Source organism: Salvia splendens, unplaced genomic scaffold, assembly GCF_004379255.2.
Source record: "Salvia splendens isolate huo1 unplaced genomic scaffold, SspV2 ctg1045, whole genome shotgun sequence".
Classification (NCBI taxonomy): domain Eukaryota; kingdom Viridiplantae; phylum Streptophyta; class Magnoliopsida; order Lamiales; family Lamiaceae; genus Salvia; species Salvia splendens.
The window spans coordinates 74,836-80,925 of record NW_024598587.1 but is presented as its reverse complement, the minus strand read 5'-3'; the positions used below and the strand labels follow the sequence as shown (position 1 = coordinate 80,925).

At 38.4% G+C, this 6,090-nt stretch overlaps 1 long non-coding RNA gene across 1 annotated transcript; it reads right to left on the bottom strand.

Annotated features, from left to right (window-relative positions):
• Positions 1 to 3,517: 3,517 nt before the first annotated feature.
• LOC121788440 lies at positions 3,518 to 5,029 on the bottom strand. The gene is made up of 3 exons (XR_006047743.1): positions 4,015 to 5,029; positions 3,834 to 3,918; positions 3,518 to 3,751 (listed from the first exon to the last, which is right to left on the bottom strand). It is a non-coding gene; the product is annotated as an uncharacterized LOC121788440 (long non-coding RNA).
• Between the last annotated feature and the right edge of the window lie 1,061 nt (positions 5,030 to 6,090).

The window sequence follows — 6,090 nt, the reverse complement described above, 5'->3', positions numbered from 1 at the left end:
GACTGCGCAATTCAGCCAGAAAAGTGTTTTCTCGACCAGTAGGTTACGTTTTCAATTTGACCGACCTAAAAAGGTTATTTTGACATGAATTTTTAACTGGAAGTTATTTGATGAGTCTACTGCATTGTGGTAAAATTTTAGCCCCAACGAAAGTCGGGTAATTTTTAATAATTTTACAAAATAATATCGCAGTGCTGCCAGATTTCTATCCTTACAAAAAAAAACTATGTTGTTATGTGAAATGATATACATGATTTATATAAGTGTCTAAGGACCATTCTATGATGAAGATGTGTTTATCTGTTGATGTAAACTATGGTGTATTTGTCTTGTGTTGATGAACGATTGGGGTTGGGTAAATTAAAGAGACGATGGAAGGAACGTTAGGACATGCATGTTTTTGAGTCGATAATTGAGAACTGATTTATGATACACATGTTATCTAAAGGTGATAACTCGTGCGTGAAATGTGATAACAAAGGGAAAGCAGTACTTAAAATCTCAGGTCGATAATGAAATTATTTCGATGGGATCAAAGATAATATGACGTCTTTGAAAATGTTGTTTAAAGTGTGGGATGATGAAAGTACATGGATATGAAATTGTTTAATACGACTATGCCAAAAATGATGAATACTGTTGTGCACACCCGATAAGTAAAATCGGCGAATATGTGATTGGACTTCTATGAGTTTGGATAGATGAAATTCTAAATGATTGACATTACATGAATTGTGAAACGTGAAGTATGATTGTGAACTTGTATTGGTTGATGTTGAGATTTGCTATTACGTCCACGAAACTACAAAAAAATTTTTTACTTGAAGAAAATACATGTTGCTTCCATGAACGACAAAAAAAAATTATGCTAAAAATTTCATGACTATGAAACTGTGAAATGCAAAGCATGATACGCGTGTAGTTGCGAGTTATGATTGTGATACAGATGAGCATGAACTGCATGATTTATGAAATGCGATTCCATGGATTATTGATTGATTGAGTGTTGCTATTCACATATATGTACGATGTTTGTTATGCTATGGAACACCAAATGATTTATACGAATAAATGTGTTGATTGTGCAATATATGGATGACTTTTATGTGGTGAAAATTCATGACCGATGAAGTACGAGGTATTGTATAGAACCACTATTAACGTGAAATGTGGAACTTTTGAACCTTGTTGCGAACGTAGGAGCAATATGAAGCTTGAGTTAGGTAATGATCAAATGTACGTTGAAGTACAAGACTTCAAGCTATGCTAGAGATTATAGAGTGCCTAAGAAGTAGGCCAGACTGAATGTGCTAGAACTTAGTTGTAAGTTGACAACTGCAATATCACTTTCCTGAGTGATAAACCAATGAAAGTATATATTTCAAACTTTGGTGTATCCTCACAATGGTGAGATCATACCTAAGATCTAATAAAACTATGCAGTCTTGTATACCATGCCAAAGTGGCGATGCGACACATATACGACGATGTTTACGACACCTTAAGACCACGTGTACAATGGTAACGCTTTTCAAAAACTACGTGGCATGGCAAGACGACTTTGAGAATGCGACCATCAAGAAAAAAAGGTTAGGAAAATTCGACGATACGATGAATCTCAACTTGGAATCCACGATTTCAATAGAACGATGTTACCATGTTCAGACTCGCGAAAAATGTGCGAGGGAGTGCGACCCTCGTAGCTAGAATGAGCGATTTTAAATCAACAGTACTTACTTGGATTCTCAGTTCTCTACGGGACGTTTTGAATAAACGTGAGCCTTGTCTATTTAAACACCTTGGTTGACTCCTAATTTCCAAGTAATACCCATTATTTTTTTTTCCCTATATCGAGTCATGACTCACTTGTCTCGAAAGTTTGTGTTTGCCTTTGTAACGTTGGATAGCTTGATTGAGTAGTCTCCTTTGATTCATCATTCATAAGGACAATATTTTGACCTTATGAACTTCCGTCCTTGAACTTCATTCCTAAGGTTGTTTGCAGTTATGACCTTCAGTATGATCACACCTCCATACATGTTTTCTTCAAAGAATGGAATATTATTATTGGAACTACTGGTTTACCTCTTTATTTTGTAACCATGTAGGTGACAAGTTCTTTCTTGCAGAAGTGAAATTCTTTTTAGCTCGGTTTCACTACATATATTGTTTCATACTCAATGATTTTTTTTTCTTTCTGCAACACCAAGTTAAGGCTATCCCGTTCTCTTCTTCCTTAACGGGTTGATGGTGTTAAATTTCGGAAAAGTTCCATTCACTTTGAGTTGTCTTTAACAAACCCGCGAACCCATTGATGTGATTTCATCTTTTTCCAATAACATGATGTTGTTGAACCATCATTTGTACTACTTCATGACATTTGTCTATGTATCTAAATCCTGCCGCGACTGATTATTTTAGGCCTTGACATGTTTGAACGATACCATTCATTGCTGTCCGGAATTTTTGCAAATTGTGATCTAGCAGTCGGCTATGGAATTTGAGAATTTTTGCAGTTTCATCCTGTTTCCATGACCTATCTCATGTTCTTTCGAACTCTCATCAGAAGTAAATTCTCAAATCTCTATGGGTTTTATTGATACCTCTAAACCATTTAATTCTCAGATTGGACGGGTTGAATCCAATGAAACTCAATCATTGCAATTGTTGTTCTTGTTTCCTTGATTAATTTGGAGCCTTCCCGACTAAAGACATCCTTAGCAATGTTGCAACAATTTGAAATCTATTCATATCCAAGTAAGACTGTTGGGTCAAATTTCGAATCCTTGATACTAGACGGTAGAAAATGCAGTAGTCGACTCGGATTTACACAAGGAAAAAGTTTCTATAGTCAGACATGCTCAAAAATGACACACCGACCCGAAGAGTCGACATAACCGACGAGATACATATATGAGTGAATGATCGATTGAACGATAAGCGAGTAAAAGAATATGAGAAGATGTATTTAAGGTCACCATCGCGCGAGGAAATTGCAGAGGAAGTACAAGCCCCTTCATAGAGTTTATTGCACAAAATAAATATCGTCAACAAGAGAGAACATATGAAAGGTGACGAGAAAGAGCCACGGGACGACGATACGATCGAGAAAAGAAATGTGTGATAATACCATGAATATTAGAAAATTATGTGGGAGTTGGAAAAAAAACAATGAGAGTTAATAGAAATCGTTATGGAACTTAAGTTAGTCGCACACGATTTGCAAGTTATGGCGATGAGGGATATCGACGTAATTCTAGGAATGGTTTGATTAACCACGAATTTTGCGACGATTCGTTGCAAGGAGAGACAATTATATCTGCAAGCCCCGTGGAAGGTACCCACCATATCATTATCCTTTCCGTTATTGTTTAATGACAAACTAGAGGATGTTCATTCTCTTGAGTCATGTTTGAATGGAATTCATTACCTTCCTTAGTTATGCTTGATGTGGTTAGTTCGCGAAAACGCAAAATGTAAGGAATAATCGAACAAACTAAAACGACTTCGATGATAATTTATAGAAGAGAAAACAAGAGTTTATTTCGAACCAAAGGAGTTTGAATGTCTTTTACATACACAATAAGCTATCAACTAATTACACGAAGAAAGGAAACGAAATATAAGAATTTTAATGGCACTTCGGGCCTCTCCTTCAGGCCCGAAATCACGGCTCGTTTTTGAGCAATCCGTCGGGCCGAGGGCAGTGGGCCAAGCCCGGAAACAATGCGGCAGCCCAGGTTTTGCCCACCTACAAAGTGATTCAAACATCTTTAAATTAGCTAAGAAACAAGAATGGTTAATGAAGTTTTTATTTAAGAAAGGGGGCAAACTTCTTTTAGCATGGTAGACCAAGAACTTGCCTAAAGAGGCAAGTCAAAGCCTGCATTCTCCCTCCCTCAAACAGCCGCTGCACCACTTTTGTACCATATGCAAAGTGCAAACAAAACATTAAATACCTAAAGACAAGAGGAATTAAAGGAACACCCTTTTGGAGAGATGAAACAACAATACCTTAGTGAAGAGAGAGTTAGAAAATGGCAAGGTCAGCCCTGCAGTACCTGTTCCTAACAGCCACCTGCTCTCCCTGCACATCCAAACAAGTAACCTTAATGAAGGGAGTACTTATGCTCCAAGAAAGAGACGAATGAAATAATTGAAAGGGTGGTGAGGATCACCAACAAGGGATTTTCAGCAAAATTAAAACAAAGAGGCTGGACAGCCCATTTAATTCTTCTACGTACATCTTTCTTGCCTATAAAACCCTCTCCATACCACCGTTAGACACCCCCCACACAATTTGAAATTTCAGCCACAATAGCAAGTTTGAGAGTGTGAGAGCTTGGAGTAGAGTTTCTGCAGAGTTCTTGCAGACAGCTCCCAACCCATAGGTAACATTTTCTTCTTTCTTCCCAGGGAGTGAACTTTGAGGATTTTGGAAACTAGAAATTCAAGCTACTGTCATTTTCAAGAGGTAACACACTCCTCACCCAAAGTCTCAAATTTGCTCCATGTCATCACATAGTTATAAACCCACAACCATGATTTCTTCACAGAGAACACCAGAACTCCATCTTAACAAAACTACTGTCAAGTTTTAATTTTGTGACGTGATATATTTAGAATAAGAACATGCTTTTATAGAATTTAAATACTCCCAACACCAAAATAGAGAGCCTCCATAGCTACTGCCCGTGAAGCCTAATTGAAATAAGATAGGATAAAAGACTTAGCTTAGAGGGAGGTCGTCCGGCGATGCGCGACGGGAGACAAAGAGCTCCGTCGTGACGTCGTCAGAGGAAACGGCGGCTGGTGGTGGCGCCGTGAGCCGTGAGCGACGGAGGCGGCAATGTTACGCCGCCAAGAGGAGCCGAGAATGAGGGAGAGAAAGAGAGCTAGGGTTCCTAGCTAAATTGGGGATTTTGAAAATGAGAAGGAAGAAAGGGGAAAAGAGTTGACCGATTTTAGTTTTGGAATAAGGGTATCCACAATGGCGGCGAGCGGGCCGGCTAGCCCCGGGGGTCCGCTCGCCGAACCATTGTAACCGGCGAGCGCCATTTCGGCGAAAAAATCGGCGAGCCCACGCCGATTTCCAGGCGCTGGCCGATGCGCTCGCCGCCATTGCAGGCCCCGGATCGGCGAGCGATCGGCCAGCGGATTTTTGTTTTTTTTTAATTTACTTTTTTTAATTTAAATAAAAATTAAAATTAAAAATTAAAAATTAAAAAAACGGTAATTTTAGGGAGCTGGCGCCCCTTGGACCCCGCTACTCGGGGCCGCTGCCCCCGAACCCCCGGTAGACGCACATGATCGTCGTTAGACAATTCTTCCTTCTGCTTCTTTGAGCTTTGACATTTTGAATTTAGAGAGATTGAGCGGAAGAAATTAAATTATGCAATTTTCATTTTTTAGGATTTTTAATTGTGTTTTTAAAATTTTTCAAGAATTTTATGTTGTAATTTTTTTTAATTAATGTACTTTTTTTAATTTAATAATATTATTGAATTTTCCCGTATCAGTGTCGTAAATTTAATTCCGTATTTTGTGTGATTGTTAATTATTTGTTTTTTATAATTACGAGTGATGTGGATAGGCTATTGCTAGGCTATGGCTGGGCTATTTGCTTGTCCTGATGATGTGGCAGGAGGATTTTTAGTGCTGATGATGTGGCAGGAGGAGTTTGTGACTAGGCTATGACTGAGCTATGGCTGGGCGAAAACCATTGTGGATGCCCTAAGGAATTGGGCCATTTCCATTTACACCTTGGGCCAAAAGGAATTAATTTGAGGAAGTATCAGTTGGGCCTTTAAAGAAAATTGGAAGTATGTGTTAAGAATTTAAATTAAATCATGGCCTCCTCTAAGTTGCTCAAATATTTGATGTTAAGAAGTGGTACGCTAATTAATTCCGAGCAGATGAATAGACTTCGGAAAATTTCTATGCTTAAACAATTTTACATAGGAGGTAACGCTCAAAGACTTTTATGAATGAAGGAAGTAAAGAAAAAGAATAAAATGATCACGCACTTAGGATGCATTCACGTTTGAGTTCAATTGGCTCCTTAAGCCTAATTGAGTATTATTTGTATGT